Source organism: Arachis hypogaea, chromosome 5 (genome assembly GCF_003086295.3).
Source record: "Arachis hypogaea cultivar Tifrunner chromosome 5, arahy.Tifrunner.gnm2.J5K5, whole genome shotgun sequence".
NCBI lineage: Eukaryota > Viridiplantae > Streptophyta > Magnoliopsida > Fabales > Fabaceae > Arachis > Arachis hypogaea.
Window position 1 is genome coordinate 45,619,589 of NC_092040.1, and position 8,580 is coordinate 45,628,168.

At 41.3% G+C, this 8,580-nt stretch overlaps 1 non-coding gene across 1 annotated transcript; it reads left to right on the plus strand.

Moving 5' to 3' along the window:
* Window positions 1-8,472: 8,472 nt before the first annotated feature.
* LOC112804511 (small nucleolar RNA R71) lies at window positions 8,473-8,580 on the plus strand. The gene has a single exon (XR_003203124.1). It is a non-coding gene; the product is annotated as a small nucleolar RNA R71 (small nucleolar RNA).

The window sequence follows — 8,580 nt, forward strand, 5'->3', positions numbered from 1 at the left end:
AGCACTCCCTAAGATCTTCAAGAGGAAGAACAAGCCGCCATCACTAAGGTGGACCCGTTCTTTAATTTCCTTGTTCTTTATTTTCCTGTTTTTCGAATTTTAGTGCTTATGTTTGTCTATGTTTGTGTCTTGTGATCATTAGTGTCTTAGTGCCTATGCCTTAAAGTTATGAATGTCCTATGAATCCATCACCTTTCTTAAATGAAAAATGTTCTTAATTGAAAAAGAAAAGAATTGCATGAATTTTGAATTTTATAACAGTTTAATTATTTTGATGTGGTGGCAATACTTTTGTTCTCTGAATGTATGCTTAAACAGTGCATATGTCTTTTGAATTTGTGGTTCATGAATATTGGCTCTTGAAAGAATGATGAAAAAGGAGACACGTTACTGAGGATCTGAAAAATCATAAAAATGATTCTTGAAGCAAGAAAAAAGTAGTGAATACAACAAAAAAAAATTTCGAAAAAAAGAGAAAGAAAGAAAAAGAAAAAGAAAGAAAAAGAAAAAAATAAAGTTGTGATCCAAGGCAAAAGGAGTGTGCTTAAGAACCCTGGATACCTCTAGTTGGGGACTCTAGCAAAGCTGAGTCACAATCTGAAAAGGTTCACCCAATTATGTGTCTGTGGCATGTATGTATCCGGTGGTAATACTGGAAGACAGAGTGCTTTGGGCCACGGCCAAGACTCAATAAGTAGCTGTGTTCAAGAATCATCATACTTAACTAGGAGAATCAATGATACTATCTGGATTCTGAGTTCCTAAAGAAGCCAATCATTCTGAATTTCAAAGGATAGAGTGAGATGCCAAAACTGTTCAGAGGCAAAAAGCTAAAAGCCCCGCTCATCTAATTAATACTGATCTTCATAGATGTTTTTGGAATTCATTGCAAATTCTCTTCTTTTTATCTTATTTGATTTTCGGTTGCTTGAGGACAAGCAACAATTTAAGTTTGGTGTTGTGATGAGCGGATAATTTGTACGCTTTTTGACATTGTTTTTAGTATGTTTTTAGTTTGATCTAGTTAGTTTTTAGTATATTTTTATTAGTTTTTAGTTAAAATTCACTTTTCTGGACTTTACTATGAGTTTGTGTATTTTTCTGTGATTTCAGGTATTTTCTGGCTGAAATTGAGGGACCTGAGCAAAAATCTGATTCAGAGACTAAAAAGGACTGCAGATGCTGTTGGATTCTGACCTCCTTGCACTCGAAGCGGATTTTCTGGAGCTACAGAAGCCCAATTGGCGCGCTCTTAACGGCGTTGGAAAGTAGACATCCTGGGCTTTCCAGCAATATATGATAGTCTATACTTTGCCCAAGATTTGATGGCCCAAACCGGCGTTCAAAGTCACCCTCAGAATTTCCAGCGTTAAACGCCGGAACTGGCACAAGAATGGGAGTTAAACGCCCAAACTGGCATAAAAGCTGGCGTTTAACTCCAAGAAGAGTCTCTACACGAAAATGCTTCAATGCTCAGCCCAAGCACACACCAAGTGGGCCCGGAAGTGGATTTTTATGTCATTTACGCATCTCTGTACACCCTAGGCTACTAGTTCTCTATATATAGGACCTTTTACTATTGTATTTGGAGCTTTTGATCATGTTTTTATGATTGAACCCTCTTTGGGAGGCTGGCCATTCGGCCATGCCTAGACCTTGTTCTTATGTATTTTCAACGGTGGAGTTTCTACACACCATAGATTAAGGTGTGGAGCTCTGCTGTACCTCGAGTATTAATGCAATTACTATTGTTCTTCTATTCAATTCCGCTTGTTCTTGTTCCAAGATATCACTTGTTCTTCAACTTGATGAATGTGATGATCCGTGACACTCATCATCATTCTCACCTATGAACGTGTGCCTGACAACCACCTCCGTTCTACCTTAGATTGGGTGAATATCTATTGGATTCCTGATACACGATGCATGGTTGATCGCCTGACAACCGAGTGCTCGCCTGACAACCGAGCCAGCCATTCCGTGAGATCAGAGTCTTCGTGGTATAGGCTAGAACTGATGGCGGCATTCAAGAGAATCCGGAAGGTCTAACCTTGTCTATGGTATTCTGAGTAGGATTCAATGATTGAATGACTGTGACGAGCTTCAAACTCCTGAAGGCGGGGCGTTAGTGACAGACGCAAAAGAATCACTGGATTCTATTCCAGCCTGATTGAGAACCGACAGATGGATAGCCGTGCCGTGACAGGGTGCGTTGAACATTTCCACTGAGAGGATGGGAGGTAGCCACTGACAACGGTGAAACCCTTGCATAAGCTTGCCATGGAAAGGAGTAAGAAGGACTGGATGAAGACAGTAGGAAAGTAGAGAGATGGAAGGGACAAGCATCTTCATACGCTTATCTGAAATTCCTACCAATGAATTACATAAGTATCTCTATCTTTATCTTTATGTTTCATTCGTATATCATCATTCATATCCATTTGAGTCTGCCTGACTAAGATTTACAAGGTGACCATAGCTTGCTTCATACCAACAATCTCTGTGGGATCGACCCTTACTCGCGTAAGGTTTATTACTTGGACGACCCAGTACACTTGCTGGTTAGTTGTGCGAAGTTGTAGTGATCACAATTTCGTCCACCATTCCACCCTTAATTGATCCATATTGTAACTCAAATCTTCTAGAGAAGTGTTGAGTTATTCCCAATAGTTGTTGGGAGAAAAGTGCATCCCTTGAGGCATCTCCGGGATTTCTTAGTAATGAGCTTCCTCATGCGTCTCTTGGGATCCATGAGTGGGCCCTCTTGTTTGCTCCATCCTCTTCTTAGTGATGGGCTTATCCTCCTCAATGGGGATGTCTCCTTCTATGATAACTCGAGCTGAGTAACATAGATGGCTAATAAGATGAGGAAAAGCTAGCCTTGCCATGGTGGAGGATTTTTAGGCTATTTTGTAGAATTCAAGGGAGATGACTTCATGAACTTCTACTTCCTCTCCATTCATGATGCTATGAATCATGATGTCCTGATCCACAGTAACTTCGGATCAGTTGCTAGTAGGGATGATGGAGATTTGGATGAACTCCAACCATCCTCTAGCCACAGGCTTGAGGTCCAGTCTTCTTAATTGAACTGGCTTGCCTTTGGAGTCTCTTTTCCATTGAGCTCCTTCCACACATATGTCCATAAGGACTTGGTCCAACCTTTGATCAAAGTTGACCCTTCTAGTGTAGGGGCATGCATCTCCTTGCATCATGGGCAAGTTGAATGCCAACCTTACATTTTTCGGACTGAAATCTAAGCATTTCCCCCGAACCATTGTAAGATAATTCTTTGGATTCGGGTTCACACCTTGATCATGGTTCCTAGTGATCCATGCATTGGCATAGAACTCTTGAACCATTAAGATTCTGACTTGTTGAATGGGGTTGGTCAGAACTTCCCAACCTCTTCTTTGGATCTCATGTCGGATCTCTAGATACTCATTTTTCTTGAGTTTGAAAGGGACCTCGGGGATCACCTTTTTCTTGGCCACAACATCATAGAAGTGGTCTTGATGGGCTTTAGAGATGAATCTCTCCATCTCCCATGACTCAGAGGTGGAAGCTTTTGTCTTCCCTTTCCCTTTTCTAGAGGTTTTTCTGGCCTTAGGTGCTATATGTGGTTATTGATGACAAGTCATCATATACCTATTTTTCTATGCTTTTTCATACAAGAAATTGATGATTAGTGCTTAAATATTGCATTCTTGTGTACTTAATTGGAAGATTTCCTTGATCTTTTAATTTTATAAATCTTGTAGGAAATAAGAAGAAAAAGAAGCAAAGAAGCACAAAAAAAAGGAGAAAAAAAGAGCTTTGGGGTACATTTTGAAGTTGGGTACACTTTGGAGCCTTAGGCCACGCTTTTAAAAGCGTGGCCCATGACCAAATCAAGAAAGGAAGCAGCCAGCACTCACACGATCCTGCCCTTGCCAAGGGCAGGGCAGAATCGTGATGCAAAGTGTGGTTGGAAGCAAGAATTTTCGCTAAGTTAAAATCTGGCCGCACACAGCATGACCATGCCTACTTCAAAGGGCTATAACTTGAGCTACAGACGTCCAATTGATGTGCTTTCAGTTGCGTTGGAAAGCTGACATTCAGAGCTTTCCAACGATATATAGCAATCCATATTTGGCGCACAATTGAGGCAGGAACGAAAGGCATCTTTAAGGGTCATGAGAAAGCAAGAAACTAGGCCTTACTTTGGTGCCAAGAAAGCCAAGGAAATTAAGTAGCGTGTGTTTCGGCCATGGTTCGAACTTGGGACATCAAAGTGAAAACACTGCCCTGCCCTCCGCGAGGGCAGGGCAGCATTTGGGTTGGTGCACAAATCTGGCGCACCATGGCACGTTCTGGCAGCATCTGGCGCACCATGGCACGTCCCTGGCAGCATCTGGCGCACCAACCTCAATCCTGGCAGCACCAAAATTTCCTGCCCTGCCCTCTGCGAGGGCAGGGCAGCATCCTATGCACCAAGCTCAATTCTGGCGCACCAATTTTCAATTCTGGCGCACCAATTCCTGATTCTGGCAGCACCAAGGAATTTCTGGCGCACCAACTTTTCCTGCCCTGCCCTTGGCGTGGGCAGGGCAGCATCTCACGCACCAAGGACGCACCACCATGCACCAATTTTCTGCCCTGCCCTCCACAAGGGCAGGGCAGCCTCCTGGGAGCAACATGGGCCAAAATCAACCAAAATTCACATTAATTCAATTCTTCAACAAATTGAATCAAGGCCAACTAAACCCATTTCTCCTCAAATCCAAAGCAAGCAAAGCCCACTCAACATGACTCAAAGGCACATGGATCAATTAAATTAGAATTTTCATTTTTGTAATTTGTTTAATTTCATTTTCATTTTTTATTTTGTAAAGCCTATATAAAGGCATCAATTAGAGCTCGGAGAGGAGGCCGGCTCCATTAGGAATAGATAGCTCTCTCCTTTAGTTTTCTTATCTGTTTTGAATCTTGAGTGAGATTGGAGGAATTCTGTTTCATTCTCACCTTGAGATCTCTTGTTTACTTTTTCTGCAAAATTGAAATTCACACACTGCTTCAGCTTCTCTTTTAATTCTGCAATTCATTTATCTTTTCTCCTTCTGCAATTGTTCTTGGTTGGATCAAGGAAGGAATTGAGATCTAGACTTGTTTTCTAGTCTCTTTGAGTTCCTGAGATCTTCAACCTCATTTGGCAATTAATCTGAATTTAATTTCTATTTGCTTCTTCAAGCAATTCTGCTTTCTGTTTAAGATTTGTTGTAAGTAACTCTTCTGCTTGATTGCTCCTTACATTCTCTTGTTAAATTTTAATTCCCAGCACCCAAGTCCTTTTACTTTTCATGCAATTTAATTATTCTGCAATTATTATAAGTGCTGCTTATTGCTTTCCTTTAAATTTCCTGCACCCAAACCCCTTTACTTTTCATGCAATTTACTTTTCTTGCAATTTAAGTTTCAGCTCTTTTACTTTCTTGTTCTTTAAGTTTTATGCAATTTTACTTTCTGCAACTTTAAGTTCCCTGTCATTTATAATTCTGTTGGCTACATTTCATCCAATATCCCTTTAATGTTAGCTTGACTAAACTAATCACCCACTAAAGTTGCTTGATCCATCAATCCCTGTGGGATCGACCTCACTCTTGTGAGTTATTATTACTTGATGCGACCCGGTACACTTGCCGGTTGGATTTGTGTGTTGGAAAATTCGTTTTCCGCAAAAACACCATCAGTTATGGAAAAACAAAAAAGCTCTTCTTTTACAACACCAAACTTATAATATTGCTCGTCTTTGAGCAAGAGAAGAAATAATAGATGAAGAAGAAGAAGATATGGAGGAGAGGGAGAGAAGGTTGTGTTAAGGTCAAGGAGGAGAAGAAAGGGTTGTGTTTCAGTCAAGGAGGAGAAGAGAGGGTTGTGTTGTGTGAAAAGGAAGAAGAATGAAGGGGTTTATATAGTGGAGGGAGAGGGGTTAAGGTTCGGCCATATTGGGTGGGTTGGATGGGAAAACGGATTTTGAACTTTGAAGGTAAGTGGGGTTTATGGGGAAGAGTGGATGGATATGAGTGGTGAAGAGGTGATGAGAAAGAGAGATTGAGGTGATTGGTGAAGGGTTTATGGGGAAGAGTGTTATTGTATTGTGTGAAACAGAGAAAGAGGGTGAGTTGAGGTAGGTGGGGATCCTGTGGGGTCCATAGATCCTTGGGTGATCCTGTGGGGTCCACAGATCCTGAGGTGTCAAGGATTTAACATCCCTGCACCAATTAGGCATGTAAAATGCCATCTCTATGCAATCCTGGCGTTTAACATCAGATTGATGCTTGTTTCTGGTGTTAAACGCCAGTTCTATGCTTATTTTGGGCGTTCAACGCCAGTCTGCAGCATGTTTCTGGCATTGAACGCCAGTTCCATGCTTGTTTCTGGCGTTCAGCACCAGCTCTTCTCAGGGTGTATTCCTGGGGTTTAAAAGCCAGGATGCTGCTTGTTTCTGGTGTTCAACACCAGATCCATGCTCTGTTCTGGCGTTAAACGCCAGCCAGATGCTCCTTATTGGCGTTTAAACGCCAGTAGGCTCTTCCTCCAGGGTGTGCTGTTTCTTCTGCTATTTTTTATTCTGTTTTTAATTTTAATATTTATTTTGTGACTTCACATGATCATAAACCTAATAAAACATAAAAGAACAATAAAATAAAAATAAAATTAGATAAATAACAAAATTGGGTTGCCTCCCAATAAGCGCTTCTTTAATGTCAATAGCTTGACAGTGGGCTCTCATGGAGCCTCACAGGTGATCAGGTCAATGTTGTGGACTCCTAAAACCAAACTTAGAGTTTGGATTTGGGGATTCAACACCAAACTTAGAGTTTGGTTGTGGCCTCTCAACACCAAATTTAGAGTTTGATTGTGGGGGCTTTGTTTGACTATGTACTAAGAGAAGCTTTTCATGCTTCCTCTCCATGTATACAGAAGAACACCCTTGGGTCTTAAACACAAGGTAGTCCCCATTCAATTGAAGGACTAATTCTCCTCTGTCAACATCTATCACAGCTCCTACTGTGGCTAGGAAGGGTCTTCCAAGGATGATGCATTCATCCTCCTCCTTCCTAGTGTCTAAGATTATGAAATCGGTAGGGATGTAAAAGCCTTTCACCTTTACTAACACATCCTCTACCAATCCATAAGCCTGTCTTACTGACTTATCTACCATTTGTAATGAGAATATGGCAGACTATACCTCAATGATCCCCAGCTTCTCTATTACAGAGAGTGGCATAAGATTTATGCCTGACCCTAGGTCACACAGAGCCTTCTCAAAAGTCATGGCACTTATGGTAGAGGGTATTAAGAATTTACCAGGATCTTGTCTCTTTTGAGGTAAAGTTTGCTGAACCCATGTATCTAGTTCACTAATGAGCAAGGGAGGTTCACCTTCCCAAGTCTCATTGCTAAACAACTTAGCATTCAGCTTCATGATATCTGCTAGATATTGAGCAACTTACTCTCCAGTTACATCTTCATCCTCTTCAGAGGAAGAATAGTCTTCAGAGCACATGAATGGCAGAAGGAGGTTTAATGGAATCTCTATTGTCTCTATATGTGCCTCAGATTCCTTTAGGTCCTCAATAGGGAGCTCCTTCTTGCTTGAGAGACGTCCCATGAGGTCTTCCTCATTGGGATTCACGTCCTCTCCTTTCTCCCTTGGTTCGGCCATGTTGATTATGTCTATGGCCTTGCACTCTCTTTTTGGATTCTCTTCAGTATTGCTTGGGAGAGTACTAGGAGGAGTTTCAGTGACTTTCTTACTTAGTTGGCCCACTTGTGCCTCCAAATTTCTAATGGAGGACCTTGTTTCACTCATAAAACTTAAAGTGGCCTTAGACAGATTAGAGACTATGTTTGCTAAGTTAGAGGGGGGCTCTGTTCAGAATTCTCTGTCTGTTGCTGAGAAGATGACAGAAAAGGCTTGCTATTGCTGAGCCTATTTCTTCCACCATTATTAAAGCCTTATTGAGGCTTTTGTTGATCCTTCCATGAGAAATTTGGATGATTTCTCCATGATGAATTATAGGTGTTTCCATAAGGTTCACCCATGTAATTTACCTCTGCCATTGCAGGGTTCTCAGGATCAAAAGCCTCTTCTTCAGAAGGTGCCTCTTTAGTACTGTTGGATGCATTTTGCCATCCATTCAGACTTTGAGAAATCATGTTGACTTGCTGAGTCAACATTTTGTTCTGAGCCAATATGGCATTCAGAGCATCAATTTCAAGAACCCCCTTCCTTTGAGGCGTCCCATTATTCACGGAATTTCTCTCAGAAGTGTACATGAACTGGTTATTTGCAACCATGTCAATAAGTTCTTGAGTTTCTATAGATGTTTTCTTTAGGTGAATGGATCCACCTACAGAATGGTCCAATGACATCTTGGAGAACTCAGATAGACCATAATAGAATATATCCAGAATGGTCCACTCTGAAAGCATGTCAGAAGGACACCTTTTGGTCATCTACTTGTATCTTTCCCAAGCTTCATAGAAGGATTCACCATCTTTTTGTTTGAAGGTCTGAACATCAACTCTAAGCTT